General features: G+C 38.9%; 1 long non-coding RNA gene across 1 annotated transcript in view; it reads left to right on the forward strand.

Annotated features, from left to right (window-relative positions):
• Positions 1-3497: 3497 nt before the first annotated feature.
• Positions 3498-16564, forward strand: part of LOC132006528 (uncharacterized) — a 47228-nt gene continuing 34161 nt past the window's right edge. The window contains exons 1-2 of the long non-coding RNA XR_009401129.1: positions 3498-3690; positions 3797-3885. This is a non-coding gene — a long non-coding RNA (uncharacterized LOC132006528). The remainder of the gene's footprint in view (positions 3691-3796; positions 3886-16564) is intronic.

Consider the following 16564-nt stretch of genomic DNA (forward strand, 5'->3'; position numbering starts at 1 on the left):
TGATCCATGAAAAGCAAAGATAGTGTCTGAGCATTTTGAGGAAGGTCATGCTAATCTTGCAGAAACATGGAGAAGTCACAGGATCTGAATAGGTAATCAGAGTCCTGTCTCCCCTTGACATCAGAACATCAGAGGATGTTCACCTTTGAATCTGGAATATTAAAGCAAAAAAAAAAAAAATCAATTGAATTCTTATGTAACAGCAATCAATATCTAGAATATATAATTTTAAAATAGTTCATTGGCAAAAGCAGAAGCAGGAGAAGAGTCGCAGGAGGAGGAGGAAGAGGAGGGATGGGGGAGAGAACAGGAGAAAAACTTGATTTCACTCTTAATGATGACTTGAGGCCTGCCACTTGATGGAAGACTCCATAGAACCTGTAGGATCTTCTTTGGATTGACATTCTCTATTGTAATTTTGCTTCAGTCTATTTTAAGATTTTCTTTTTGTTCACTGGAAAGGAAAGATCACGTTAAGTTTTAAACATGTAAAGTGTTGGAAGTTGCTTTGTTGAAATAATAGTAAATGTGTACACACACAGAAAGAGAATTTATTACAAACTTACTATAAAACTTTATTGAGATCTATTAAAGGAGACTGAAATATATGGTAAGCTCAATCATATCTTGGATAGGAAAATTCTGGCAAAAATTTTGGAAATAAAAATTGAGTTTATACAGTTCCCGTGACCCAGCACTTCTGTTCTTAGATGTGTAGGTTGGGGAAACTCTGATACACATAAACACAAAGAAATGGCATCATTATCAACATCATCATCATCATCATCACTATCGTCACAGTTAACAATGACTAAGTATTTACCATATAGTTACAATATTAACCATGTGTGTATCAACTCATAGGAGTTTGTACCATATGAAAATGCTGATATTTGACTCTCTTCGGCCTACAGAAATCACAGTTACATATGCTTCAAGCTGATCATCTCAATGTTCTTATGAAGTAAATTTTATCTCCATTTTAAAATGGGAAACTGAGGCCTGGAGAGATTAAATAACTTTGCCAAGGTTGCTCAGCTATTTTTTTTTAAAGATTTTGTTTATTTATTTGACAGACAGAGATCACAAGTAGGCAGAGAGGCAGGCAGAGAGAGATGAGGAAGCAGTCTCCCTGCTGAGCAGAGAGCCTGATGTGGGGCTCCATCCCAGGACCCTGAGATCATGACCTGAGCCGAAGACCGAGGCTTTAACCCACTGAGCCACCCAGGTACCCCGGTTGCTTAGCTATTAAATGGACTGCCATGTGGCAGATTCATGGCGGTGCAGTTGGTGTTCAAACTGCTATGTTGCACTACCTCTCAACTTGAAAAGAATATTTAGGGCAATGTATCTCAGGGTAGCAAAAAAGCGGGAAGCAATACCAATATCCATTAACAGGGAACTAGATAAACAACAGACTAGCATGCTACAAAATAGCAAACATGAACAAGCTAGAGTTACTCCTATCCCATGGAGCCACAAAAAGAGAAGTTCCAGAAAAATATATAAATTGTGATTATTTGTATGAAGGTAGAAAACATATAAAACTGTTGTATGTTGTTGAGGGACAAAGATGTATATGTCGTGTGGTTAAGGATAATTATGTTAGTGACAAATAACAAATTACGATGGTGGTTAACATGTGGGAGGGAGGGGGAGATATCAGCTGTGTAATGATATTTCAGTTTTAGTGAGGTGGTGGTTACACGGATGCTTTTGGTCTCATTCTTAAGGCAATTCTGCACTCAAAGGAGGAGAAAGAAGTACTCACAATAAGCAACGCTAGGTAAATGATATGAGGGATTAAAAAAAAAATAAGAGCACTTATAAGGGCAGAATGAAAAAAGACAACATTAAAAATTTCCAAAATGTAAACAGGAAGTGGGATATGATTCCATTTATGCAAATTTAGTCTACATCTGCATGTATGTTCAAAGAGGGACATGAAATAGGAATGTCAGGATCTTAACAGTGGTTGTCTCAGTGTGATAAGATTTCAGAGTGATTTATACATGTGCAATTTTCAAGTGTTTTACAGCGTGCTTGCAGAAAAATATAAAATAAAATATAAAATGCAGTCAGAAAAATATACAGCATTACAGACAAATGATAAAAACAAGGTCTAGTCCACCCTTAACTTTCCCTTCGAGCTAGGCGAATGCAGTTTTTGCTCTCATTTAGTGGGACAAGCAATCAGTGTCTTCCACCAAGTTCATGCATCAGGTTGGAATTCCAGGTCTAGCAGGTCAGTCTAATTAATTATTTAATTAGGCCCTGAGGAATGGTTGGGCCGGGATCTTATCTTCTTCCAGGATATGCTTATATCTTTGACATGCTGGAAGCCATTGATTTTAACTATAATGGCTGGAAAAGGGAGAAGCAGCTTTGGTAACTGGGAGAAAGAAAGAATTTTTAATTCCAGGCATGGATTATATTTTAGGAGGTTGAATAGCATGGGAAACAGATTATTTAGAGGACAGCATGGGAGGAGGGGCTTGAAGTTCTACATCGGGGCACAGTTTAGGAGAACAGTAGGAGGCTCTATCTCTCCCTCATGGAAATGGTCTGTTCCATACATGCCCCTTGAACCATGAGTGAGCCTTGGGTTACCCCAGAGAGGACCAGAATTTGACAATGCTCTTTTTCATGAAGAATTGAGATGAGCATAGATGCAAAACTACCTCCTTGCCCAGATAATGAAGTAGGATTTGTCCAAGAGGAAGCCATCTTCCCTACCTCTACTGGGAATCAGGAGATTCTTTGACGCCAGAAAGCTGGGTTTTCATCAGCATCTGGAGTCTGTGTCTTACAGGGTCAGTGACCTCCTCTAGAAGGGCAGATGAGAGGTCAAGCTGCCCAGATGGCTTCCAGGGGAGCCAAAGAGAAAGCGCAAACGAAGTGTCTGGAAGGCTTGGGATCTCCTGCTGACAGACCAGGTTGTGAGCAATTGCTTTGAGTACTCCTAAAAATTCCTGGAAGACTTAAGGAAGCTAATTTTTGATACGAGAAAGATGGATCATCTGTTCATCGCTAGCGAATATATCTCATTGTATAAGACCATGGTTACAAGGAGAAATATGGGTCATACTTATTTTGTTAAATTCACAACTACGTACTGTATATTGAAGCATGCTAGCAGTGCTGCTCAGTGTTGTGAAGGATGACTTTTTAGAAAGTTAGTAGACATTTCTAATTTGGTTTATTTTATCTCATTTATTTATTTTTTAATCACGGAGTAAACGAGAGAAAGAGCAATAGAGTAAGAGGGATAAAAGCTAGAGAGAGAGGCAGAGAAGTAAGGGAAGAGGGAAAAAAAGAACTGGAGTTAGACCCAGAAGCAGAGCGGATGGGGAGGAGGGAGGGGCCCGTGATAGCTCTTCAGTCTGTTTTTATGGAAGTAAACGGTCCTTCACAGTGCAAGCACAGAGCAGAAACTTGAAAGCTGAAAGGAGTTTTAGATTTCATAAATTCCAAAGAGCTCGTTATGCTGATTAGGAGACACATCTAAGGACTTCCTCAGAAGAACAGTATCAGAGTGAACAGATTCCCGTCGAATGTCCTGTGTTAACGAAAGGCTTAATATATGTATTGTTAGCATTTTCTGAACGGAGTTTCCAGCAAATTAGTAACAAATGAATCATCCATAATTACCCGTGTTGGATTAAAGGAGAATGTTTTCCTACTTAAAAGGTAGGCTGGGGTCAGTTTTATGGCAGCATTATTTATGTTTATGCATAAAGACACCTGGTGGCCTGAAATTTCCATCTCCACTTCCATTCCTTTAATGTTTTCACAGGTTTGTACACGCCGAACAGAAATGTCTGCTTCCTGCTAAATCCACTAGAAACTGATACAAGGGCGAGAAGAACGAATGTAACGAAACAGGTAAGGTATTCGGGTTTAAAAGAATGTGGAATAACAGACCCGACTGTGGCAAACATGGGTAAAGAAAAGTCTCATCTTCGGAATGGAAAAACTAAGGCACCAAAAGTTGAATGGGCTCCCCAGCCTCGTATTTAGTAAGGCAGAAGTGAAATACTGTCTCACTGTAGTTCCAGTTCGCACTCCTCTGACTGCCGTGGAGGGGGGCATGTTTTCATAGGTGAGGCATCAGTTGTGCCTCCTTATCTGGGAAACTCCTATGCATGTCTTTTGCCAGTTGCTGTGTAATTTCTTGCTTTTTCACTTTATTTGTAGGAGTTCTTTACACGCTCTTCCCACAAAACCTTTGCTGGTACAACTTTGTTCTGCAAATACGTTCTTCCTACTCGTCCACTCACTTTATTATTATTGTTATTATTTTAAAGATTTTACTTATTTATTTAATTAATTTGAGAGTGAGAGCGAGAGAGAGAGAGAGAGAGAGCATGCGCAAGTGGGGGGACGGGCAGAGGGAGAGAGACAGACAATCTCTAGCAGACCCCCCCCACTGAGCCCAGAGCCCAACGTGGGTCTTGATCCCAAGACAGTGAGATCACCACCTGAGCCAAAACTAGGAGTCTGGAGCTCAGCGGACTGTGCCACCCAGGGACCCCTTGTCTCTCACTTTTTTTTTTTTTAATGGGTTTGGGTTTTTTTGTTGTTGTTGTTATGTTAGTCACCATACAGTGCATCATTAGTTGTTGATGTAGTGTTTCATGATTCATTAGTTCCATATAACACCCACTGCTCAGCACAGCATGTGCCCTCCTTAATACCCATCACCCAGCTACCCCATCTCCCCACCCTGCTCCCTTCTGTAACCCTCAGTTTCATCCCCAGAGTCCATGATCTCTCATGGTTAATCTCCCTCTCTGATTTCTTCCCATTCATTTTTCCCTCCCTTCCCCTGTGGTCCTCCGAGCTATTCCTTATGTTCCACATATGAGTGAAACCATAGGAAAATTGACTCTCTCTGCTTAACTTATTTCACTCAGCATCATACCCTCCAGTTCCATCCATGTCAATGCAAATTGTGGGTATTCATCCTTTCTGATGACTGAATAATATTCCCTTGTATATATGAATCCCATCTTCTTTATCCATTGATCTGTTGAAGGGCTTCTCAGCTCCTTCCAGAATTTGGCTGTTGTGGACCTTGCTGCTATGAACATTGGGGTGCATGTGCCCCTTCTTTTCATTTCATCTTTATATTTGGGATAAATACCCAGTAGTGCAATTGCTGGGTCATAGGGCAGCTATTTTTTTAACTTTTTGAGGAACCTCCACACTTTTCCAAAGTATGTACCAGCTTGCATTCCCATCAACAGTGTAGGAGGGTTCCCTTTTCTCCACATCCTTGCCAGCATTTGTTGTTTCCTGCCTTGTTAATTTTGGCCATTCTAACTGGTGTAAGGTGGTATCTCAATGTGGTTTTGATTTGAATTTCCTCGATGGCTAATGATGTTGAACATTTTTTTCATGTGTCTGTTAGCCATTTGTATGTCTGCTTTGGAGAAGGTTCATGTCTTCTGCCTCTCTTTTTAATGAGTTCTTTTGATGATCAGGAGTCCTTTATTTTCGTGTAGTGAAATTATCAATCTTTCTTTTATGGTTAGTTCTTTCATGCTTTTTAAAAAATGCTCTATCTTGAAGTAATTAAGATATTCCTTATACGGTCTTTTAAAAGTTTGTCATATTGCCTGGAATATTTAATTCTGTCACTTACCTTAAGGTCATACATGTAGAGGATGTGAAGTTGAAATGCAATCTTCATGATTTTGTATCTAAAACTAAACATGCTAGTGCTGTTTATAGACAGTTCCTCCTTTTACCCTTGAGCTTTAAGCCCCATTTCATTAATTATCAGATTTGTATATGTGGGTTTTGTACCTGGAGTTTCTGTTTGGCTTCCTTGGCCAATTTGTCTGTCTCCAGACAAATGATGTGCTATCTTAATTACCTTTGCATTGCAATAAGTTTTGAGATATGTCTGGCAGTAAGCCCCCACTTGCTTGGCCCTTTACTGTTTAAATCTTAGAATCAACTTGTCAAAATATGTGAAAAAATATTTTGGGCTTTTAATTGGCATTGTACTGAATCTGTAGATACATTTGGGGAGGATGGATATTTTTATGATTTTAAGTTTTTAAAGTCTACTTACAGTTTCTGATGGGAAAGACATTATTTTCTTAGGCCAATAGGAATAATTCTTTTAAATTATTGAGAATAGCTTATAGCTGAAGCAGAACTTAATAAACTTGAATTTAAAACAGAATTCATATTTATAAAAATAGGAAGCTCTTCTCCAATACTAGAAGTTTACAAAAACTCTGTAAACCGAGACACATCCTGTAAAGCACTTGTTACCTGAGACACTTGTTCTTTATAAAATTCACTGAGTTATAAGAAGAGAAAATCAGCTTTTGTAATTTTAAAGAGCTTAATTCATCTGCTGTGAGTTCACTAATATTAACGTAGAAAGTCCCTCTACAGGCTGCGAAAAGTTTATGCTCTTTTGAATTTAGTTATAATTCCTGTGTGGAATTACTTTTTTTTTTTTTAAAGATTTTATTTATTTATTTGACAGAGAAAGATCACAAGTAGGCAGAGAGTTAGGCAGAGCCGGGGAAGCAGGCTCCCTGCTGAGCAGAGAGCCAGATGCGGGACTTGATCCTAGGACCCTGAGATCATGACCTGAGCCGAAGGCAGAGGCTTAACCGACTGAGCCACCCAGGCGCCCCAAGAATTACTTTTTTATCTTTAATGGCACATTTTTTTCCCACAAATAATCACATCTTGAATAGCAGTCTTCTCAGAAGATTCTTTTATTTATGCATTTCTGATTTTACGCTTTCCCTCTCACGGTTGAGATTAACAAACAACTGAGCTTAAAAAGGTCAAAACTCAAGAAGTCTTTTTTTCTGAAATGTAGGACTCAAAATTCACTTACAGATTCAAAACTAACCCAAAGTTCTTATTTTTATTATTCATATATTTATTTAAATGAAGCTTCCTATTCCTTCCCACAGAAAGCAGTTCTTCTAGCCTGGGGGGCTGTGGTTGGCTGACCTTGGTGTAGGTAGACCAGACTCCCTGTTCAGCAAGGAGTCTGTAAACACAGGCGTGTGGGCACTGTGGTGGGTGGGCTTCCCTGAAGGGGTCCCAGCTCAGGTGAATGCAAGGAAGGACAATGCAGTTGGGAAGAGAGTTGGACCTTCCCTCACACCATGGACAAAGACCTAACTCTTACACATAAGAAGGGCAGGAAATGAAAGTCAACTCACAGCCTGAGTGCTCAGTAATGGAAAGAGAAAGGATGGAGGACTTTAAGCTTGTCTTGAGGGCAAAGGACCTGCTCCGGTTACCAAAATGGAGTCCAGTACAACTCTGGTGTTCTGATCCTTGGTAGGAAAGAGAAAATAAGGGGAAAAAGAGAGAGAACTGGGTAGAAGTTCTCAGCATCAAAACCACCAGCTCAGAACCCTGCATCTAGATCAGACTAAGGCTTTCTTCCTTTTGCAGCCTGAAATTGACCACCATGTCCACACCCAGTGGGCATGACATTTTCTAGTTTATATCTGCGTCAGTTCTCACAGCCACTTGTGCGGCAGACGTGACTTTCAATCTGTACTATAATCAGTGCTATGTGTCTTATCTTCTCTAGTAGATGGAACGTTCTCCAAGGACATGGCTCATACCTCGTAAAGTGTGTTTCTTCCCCTGCACATAAAACACTGCAGTATCTTGTGAAGAATCATGGTCACAAGTCATACTGGTCTCAAGGCCCCCCCTGCACAGAAGTCTACATGCAGGTCTGTGGACTAATGCATCCTAAGGGATGTGAGGTTATGGCAAACAAAAATATAGTTTAAAATAACATCACTGTTCTAAAAGGGAAAGACTGGATCTGAAGGTCTAGTTCTGACTGTTCTCTAACTTAGTGTTCATGGAATTTACAGACAGGTTAAGACTACTGGGAAGAAAAATAAAAATAAAAAATTAACAAAGCAAATGGAACTGAGGTGCACATGAGCTTATCTATGTGGTGTAGAGGGTATCGGATATTTATATTAAGTGCTTTCAGTGAATGGGGGACTCCAAAGATACAGCACATTTTCATCTAGCACATTCAGAGTCCAAGGGCTTCCATGACTAGAGGCATACCAAGCCTCAGGGAGACCACCATCACCTGAGTGAATGCCTTGAGTGTAAGGTGACCCTCTTGGCACTGCGGTCAAATCCATGGCCAGATTCAAATACTAACTGAATTCATGAGATGCTTTGTGTTTTCTTGTACAGAAATTGCCTCAGGCATTAGAAGAAACTAAGAAAATTACTCATGCACTTATTTGAAATATTTGTGCTTATAGATGTAGGAAGTTTTAAAGAGATCTCAGGACTGGAGATCCACAGTGGTAAAGGAGACAAGGAAGAAGCACTGAGGGTGGGAAATAGTAGCTAGAGGAAAACTTGCTTTACTTGTGCATAGGAAAGGCACAAAAAATATTTGTTGACTAATAACCAACCTTCAAAATTTTATTTCTATAAGAAACCAACTTGGAAGTTTCAGAAAGTCACTGAAAAACACAAGATATAAAGAAATGAGAGTTTTATTTCTTACATTATGTTTTCTTTACCTCTTTGATTGTCTTCATCAGTTTTGAATTTGGATTTCCAGATTTCAATTTATGGAAGCTCATTTTTTCCTCTCCTGACTTTATAGCTACAATATATCCAACAAGTATAAACCTTGGATTATGACTCTATGGTTCCAACAACCACATATCCATGGCTAGAATTGCTATATACGAGAGCCTTTATCTTGTATTACATTCAATTAAGCTTTTTCTATAAAATACCATGATTTACTAAAATAGTAAATATAAAATGTTAATCTTAAATTATTTGCTCTAAACAAATGGACAGAACATAAGATAAGTTAAACAATATCTATATCTAAGTTAATTGCATCTCTTGAAGTGAACGTGAAATGATTTCTTTCATTATTTCATCCAACCCTAATATTCCTTAAAAATGAAAGAAAACCATTTTTTTTCTCACTCTTCAGGCATCAACAGTTCCAGAGACTTGGGATGTAATAAAACTTCTTGAGTGCCCATGAATTTTCCTACTGCCAATAAGTGAGGTTTCACAGCAGTTTAATGATATCTCATGGTCTTGTGAGACTTACGTGAAAGATGATTTTGATTTGCCCATCTGATAGTCCTACTGAGCTCTGGAATATTGTATTTACCCCTTTTCAGCAAAAGGACCAACACCTGCCCCTCCCCCCTCTTCCTGCTTATTGCATTTTTCTGCTTCCTTTCATTTCAGAACAAAACTAGAGAATTCAGAAGAGCAACCACAAAAACAAAGCAAACACAAAACCCATAACATCCTAACTGGTCAAGCATGTCCCTAAGTCATAATCCTTTATCTACTTTTTAAAAAAAAATTACAATCAGATTTTTATTCCTGACACCTGAATACCATATCACTTACTCTAATTAAGGGCTTAGACCTTTCATATGCTCTACTTCAGTAATTAAGATTGGGAAGCAACCAGCCTAGGAGATTTATAACATATATTTAAGCTCAATTCTTAATAGAGCTCTGCATTTTTCTCTCTCTGACCATTATAAAGTTCAGTCCAACAGAAGTACTTACAAATGTTCTACTCAAAGAGTTTCCTCTGTTCTCTCACTCTGCTTTAGGACCTTACTTGATATGCCTAATTTTCTTATTTCTTTCATTGAATAGAAAAATAACAACTTTGTAGCCCAGAATATATTAATGGTATTTTTTGAAAGCTAAATGATAGTCATACAGAATTATAAATTACAGGTAGGTGTATAAATTACGGTAGGTGTGATGTGACTGAACAGATTATTTCAAGAAAGGACTTTGGCTTTAACATTCTATCAATTGCTAAAGTAGAAAAAAATAATTTTTGGCTCGGGACACCTGGGTGGCTCAGTGGGTTAAGTCTCTGCCTTTGGCTCAGGTCCTGATCCCAAGGTCCTGGGATCGAGCCCTACATCGGGCTCTCTGCTCAGCAGGGAGCTTGCTTCCTCCTCTTTCTCTGTCTACTTATGATCTCTGTCTGTCAAATAAGTAAATAAAATCTTTAAAATAAATAATAATAATTTTTGGCTTTTTAGTTGTAGAAAAACAATTACATATAAATCACTATTACTTCTTAAGAAAATACTTCTCTGTCACAAATCAACAGCACAAATACAACATATGGAAGTATTATCACTATTTTAGCAAAATGTACTTTTCAAAATCTCAAGTTTATGTTCCTTTCTTTTTTTTTTTCTTAATGGTAATAAAGTGGCTCCAAGTCCTGGAAAAACCCTTCTTCAAATGGTCTATACTTTAGAAATGCTTTTTTTTTTCTTTTTAAGATTTTATTTATTTATTTGACAGACAGAGATCACAAGTAGCAGAGACGCAGTCAGAGAGAGAGGAGAAAGCAGGCTCCCTGCTAAGCAGAGAGCCCAATGCGGGACTTGATCCCAGGATCCTGGGATCATGACCTGAGTCAAAAGCAGAGGCTTTAACCTACTGAGCCACCCAGGTGCCCTTAGAAATACTTTTAAAACATCAGTATTCTCAGCAGAAGTCTGATCTTTAAAAACTAAAAATTGGAAAGGCATGGCAAACATCATGATGGTCAAACTTTAGGAAAAAGGAAAAGGATTAGGGTAACCATATTGTAGTATAAATCCAACAATGATGTTTTTGATCCTTATGTTGCGTATATACATCTATTTTTAAAAGCTGAAGATACAGTATTTTGATTAGAAATAAAGTTCTTAGACAGATATTTATCTTCCCCACAGGGAGACATTGTTAAAATAAGAAAGAAAAATATGCATGAGTTCAGTCAAGCACTGAACTGAAACCACCACTTGGTCTCAAAAATCAAGAAATGTCTAACATTACAGTCTCCTTGTTGTTTGTTTTCTCTCATTTAGTTGCATCATGCTTTTTAATTTATTTTTAAAGATTTTATTTTATTTATTTGTAAGAGAGAGAGATAATGCACGCAAGCAAGGGAGAAACAGGTAGAGAGAGAAGCAGATTCCCCGATGAGCAAAGAGCCCTATGTGGGACATGATCCCAGGATTCTGGGATCATGACCTGAGCTGAAGGCATCCACATAACCTACTGAGCCACAAAAACATGTGTCCCTGTATCATTCTTTTTTAAAAAGTGAAATAATCTGAGTCCACAGTGTCTTCTCTAACCCTTTGGAACTCCCACACGTATGCCCATTTTGGAAATTTATGAAAGCAGGACACATGATTTGCTTTCATATGACCAATCTTTTCTTTCAGATGATCAACCTTTTTGTGATGGCAAAATCGGGAGTTGTCTTTTATATTTTAGTTTCATCCTCTAAGTAGCTTTAGTCAGGATGTCTAGAAATCATGTTGCCCCCCTACCTCCATCTATTGTTCTGATCTTTCCAGGGAAGCCTGCTCCCAAACCCTGCCCCAGTGCTGATGGAGAATGGGAAAATTTTACTGTCATGGAAATAGGAGGCTCTTTATTCCACTATTATTCAAGATAAACTGTGGGTGCCCTACTATTTCTCAGCATATACTTGCCTTTTGGGAGGATAAATTCCAGACCTGGCACATTCCTAACTCTCTGGAGACTAAAAGTTCTGGTTTGTCCAGGATTGCCCCAACATAATTATGCCCCAACATAATTGTTAACACTGACCCTTCCACTTTCAAAGGTGTCCCCATTTGGAGAATAATTTGTTGTCTTTTATATTTTAGTTTCATCCTCTAAGTAGCTTTAGTCAGGATGTCTAGAAATCATGTTGGATCTTACCTATGGATCTATACTTATATTCAACTTTTACAAAAGAGCAAGTGAATTGAGGCCTGAAAAGAGAACATGGGTTTTAGTGATTGGAATATTTCAGTGGTCTTTGAGAAAGCCATTTATCTGGAGATTTGTGGGGCTTGAAATTAAAGAGTGAAACTGAAAAAAGGAAACCTAGTTTTAAATGGAAATGGAAGGCCAGAAGGTGGCGCTCCCCTGATACCACTCCTTGCAGCCTGAGGCAGAACCAACCTGTACTTTCCCTGCCCTAGCAGGGGGAAAGTAGCTTTTCTCCGCCCCTGTTAACAGTCCAGCCAATGAGAGACTGTCAAGGCTCAGCCAATGAGAAGCCACCGCACTTTAAACTCCCACTTTACTCTTTTTTTGTTTACAGCAGCCCCTCTCAAACCCTTACTCTCCAACATTTCTGCATAAAAGAGTGTTCTTCTCCTTTAGTCTCTGGATTTGCCTATGTTTTGCCTTAACTTGCGTAATCTGAATTGCAATTCTCCACTATTCCCGAATAAACACTTTTGCTACTATAATAACTGGCAGTTTTATTAAGGTAGGTTGACAAGAGTGAATGAGATGTGAGGAGAGGATCATAGCTGAAGGGGTAGGTAAGATCTTTCACAATGAATCAAAGCAATTCAGATTCAGTATTTCCAAAATAAACCTGATCATTTCCTCCCCACCTTCTCATGCTAGCGGCTAAGTACAATTTTCTTTGTTGACTCTCCTGTCTCTTTGCAACCACCCCTCACCCCACCCCCATCAAGATCTACCCAGGCTGTGCCTAGAATCTGCAGCATCCTCTTTGATTTTTTTCCCACCTACAGTTACTCTTCCATTTTTGTCTGTTCCAACTCTTTTGTCATAAAACCTGAATCAAAGATTTTCATTGGTTTTGCCACTGTTTGGATCATTTTCACAACCTTCTGACCAGTTTCTCCTCCTTTCTAACTCATCTTCCATACTATTGATAGACTACTACTTCCTGGAGAAATATTTATCCTGTCTCAGCCTCCTTTAACACTTCTGTCTGCTTTCTATGGACAACAAAGGAAAGATCAACCTGCTTAACAGGGCATGGGAGATCTTTCAAAATCTAATCCCAATGTAGGTTTTCCACTGTAGTCCTTAACCTTTGTTCATGAAAGTGAAACTGGCCATGCTAATATCTTTCTCATCCCACCTCACTCTCTTCTCTGCCTCATAAATGTCCATATAGCCCTCAAGGCCCAACTCAAATGCCATCTTCTATCTAAGTCTTTTTCCAACTTTTTTTTAAGCAGAAGTTTGTGTTACCTTCTTCTTGTCCCAGTGCACTTTTAAAAAATGCCTCCACTCCGTAACTTATAGTATAGGCCCTCCTGGGTAAGTGACTATCTTACTTTCAGTTGTCCAAACCTTTCAGGGCAGTGGCCGAGCTTTATTTGTCTCTGTAGTGAGAAAACTTAACATTTTCTAGTACATAATTAGCACTCACTCTGTATTTGTTGATAAAGATGAAGACTTGCCATAAATTTCACCCTCAAGAGTTCTGTGTATCTAATTTCTGCCTTTCATTGGGAAACATGTATTCACTTTATTTTTATTTATTTATTTATTTAAAGATTTTACTTATTTGACAGAGAGAGACACAGAGAGAAGGAACACAAACAGGGGGAGTGGAAGAGGAAGAAGCGGGCTTCCTGCTGAGCAAGGAGCCCTATGTGGGGCTCTATCCCAGGATCCTGGGATCATGACCTAAGCCCAAGGCAGATGCTTAATGACTGAGCCACCCAGGCATCCCGACATGTATTCACTTTAGTTTTTATTTAAATTGATTCTGCTTGGGGCGCCTGGGTGGCTCGGTGGGTTAAAGCCTCTGCCTTCAGCTCAGGTCATGATCCCAGGGTCCTGGGATCGAGCCCCACATTGGGCTCTCTGCTCAGCAGGGAGCCTGCTTCCTCCTTTCTCTCTGCCTCTCTGCCTACTTGTGATCTCTGTCTGTCAGATAAATAAATAAAATTAAAAAAAAAAGTTGCTGATATTTATAAGATACTTAAAATAGTACCTGGTACAACATAAATACTCAATTACCAGGCTCTGATTAGATTCTAATTAAAAAAATAAATAAATAAAAATAAATAAATAAATAAATAAATTGATTCTGCTTCTCTTCAGTCTTATAATTTCGTTTTGTTTTGTTTCTCAAACTTAAGAATTTGCAGGATCCCAAGATGACCTCAAGGGTTCTGCTGATAGCAGTTGGGAAAATTTATTATAAATGAATTTTGATATTTTTGGTGATTATTAGTAATACAGAGATAATATACAATAATACCTAATGTGGGTACTGAAATTTTACACCAATACCCAAGCATTAGGTGGTCATCCAGATGACTGAGAAAATGCTTGTCTGAATTTTCAAACTGTTTTCTCAAAACTAAAGCACAAAATGAAAGAGTCTTGCAGAGAATCCCTAGACCTCTGAGACCCCTAATGCCATTTGGAGAACCACTGCTATGTGGAGAACCCTCTTCTTGTGTGCATTGTCAGTTAATCATTCAAAGAACCCATCAAGGGCCACAAAATAAATAACTATGGATGTTTGCCCATCGAGAGAGCTTATACCACCTTCACGGTTGTACCTCACCAGAGAAGAAAAAGTGTTTGACCGTGGGACAGAACTAAGACTAGAAGAAAAGGAGGATGGAGAGAAGGAGAGCATGAATGGGAGAGGAAAAGCCATAGAAGCAAAGCAAAGAAGCGAACGGGCTTGGATAGAGGCTAAGCATGTCCATCTTCACAGATGGGGACATAATGCACCATAGGATCTTGAAGTCTGCCTTGAACAACCTGCCATGGCATTTCTGCAATAAGAAATTGCAGCATTCAATGTCAGAGGCCATTTCTTGCTTCGGGTAAGAATGGCCTTCAGAAATTCTCTGAAAAAGTGTCTTATATATCATAGGAAAAACCCAACCAAACAAAAATTAGACCAAGTACTGGTTTAATTTTCTCCAATAATTTGTTAGTTTAGACTGATTTCTTTTTAACCACCTGTGCTCTTCAGAGGGATGAGTACTTGATGCTGTAACCCATAACAGCAGCTACAACAAATATAATAATACATAACATTTGGTAGAAGTTTAAGTGCTGTAGGGGGATGTTCTGCATATTTTAGATATATGAAATCATTCAGGCCATAAAATTACCTTACGAATTAGGTGCTATTGTAACTATCATTTTAGAGATGGGGAAACTGCCAAACATCACATCTATTGATTTTGCATTATGTTCGTCTTGTCTTCTTTTCAAGAAAACTTCCATTTGGGAACAGGGCTAAAGGTAAGGACAAGATGACTCAGAAAAGACACATCTGTACAGCTAGAAGTAAATTTTGAGCAAATACCCAATGGAATAGAGTATTTTTAATCAATTTAACCAAAATAAATATTCATTCAGTGTAAATGTGTTAAGCTTGAACTTACAAGCATGGAACTGGGAGCTGAAAATAGATAGATGTAATATAAATAAAAATTGAGAAATGTATGTGAAACTATCCTATGTATCGAAAGCAATCTATCATCAAGAAGCAATATTTTATGCATAAAACCTTCAGAGCTATGCCTTTCCCCAGGCTTTTAGTCTATTCTTTCTAGCCCCATCAAAGAATGGGGAAGAAGCAAAAGCATTTTTACTTCAAAATAGGTTATTTCTACTCCTTGGATCTGAAGATCAAAACTAGGTATCACTTGCTCTTTGATCGAATTGACCAGAGAATATTACACTGTATTTATTTATTTTAAAGATTTTCTTTATTTGAGAGAGAGAGAGAGAGCAGGTGTGCCTGCGTGTGCAGGGGTAGGGTGGAGAAGAAGAGAGGGAGGGAGAGGCATAGGGAGAGAATCTCCAGCAGACTCCACACTAGAAGCCTGACCTGGGGCTTGATCCATGACCCTGAGATCATGACCTGAGTCAAATCTGAAAGTCAGCCACTTAACCAATTGAGCCCCCTACACACTCTTGTACTGTATTTAGACAAGACTTTCATTTGTACAGTCAAAAATTTTTGTTGAGCATCTAATCTCTGCTGGGCACTGATAGGTTCTATTTATGACAGCAGTGAGTAAGACAGAAATGGTTCTGAGCCTCGTGAACTTTACTGCCGAATGTGGGCTTTGGTGGGCGACAGCTAAGTGAAAAAACATCTGTTGTAAATCAACAAAGTTACTTATTCAAATTGCCAGCAGTAAGGTGGCACACCTCCAGTGATTTATTGTGCAGGAATCCCTCTTGCTGTGCGTGTTCCTGCAAAGTCTCATTAAGACCTTTAAACTAAAAATATCTGATCCAGCTAAATTTTGGAAAAGGAAACTATTATTTGAGGAATTCATTTTCAGCAGCTGAGTGCCTCAGGAAGTTAGTAATGCCCTATGGAGCTTTATGCTTCTGGTCCTCTCATTTGAAACCAGCAGAGGTTGGAACAGTTCTTAGTTATTAACATCTAATGGCTGTTTTGTGACTTCTCAAGTGCATTGGACTCCTCCTTCCAAGTCCCAGGGAATGGAAAGATACTTATTTGAATTTAATTAACTCAGAGGAGATTCAGCCTAAAGGATAGCAATGGAATGTACGGAGTACTGCATGTTCCTACATCGTCCCTAAAACTTTATGATGGATTTGCTGGACTCCTAATTGCCAGGAGTTTGTGGAATAGAAACACCGCCTAGAAGTAAAGCCCAGGGTAGGAATTGACTGTCACTGCTGCTCTCCCTCGGTGCCTACATTATGTTCTCACCTCCGGCTG

The sequence above is a fragment of the Mustela nigripes genome, chromosome 18 (genome assembly GCF_022355385.1).
Source record: "Mustela nigripes isolate SB6536 chromosome 18, MUSNIG.SB6536, whole genome shotgun sequence".
Classification (NCBI taxonomy): domain Eukaryota; kingdom Metazoa; phylum Chordata; class Mammalia; order Carnivora; family Mustelidae; genus Mustela; species Mustela nigripes.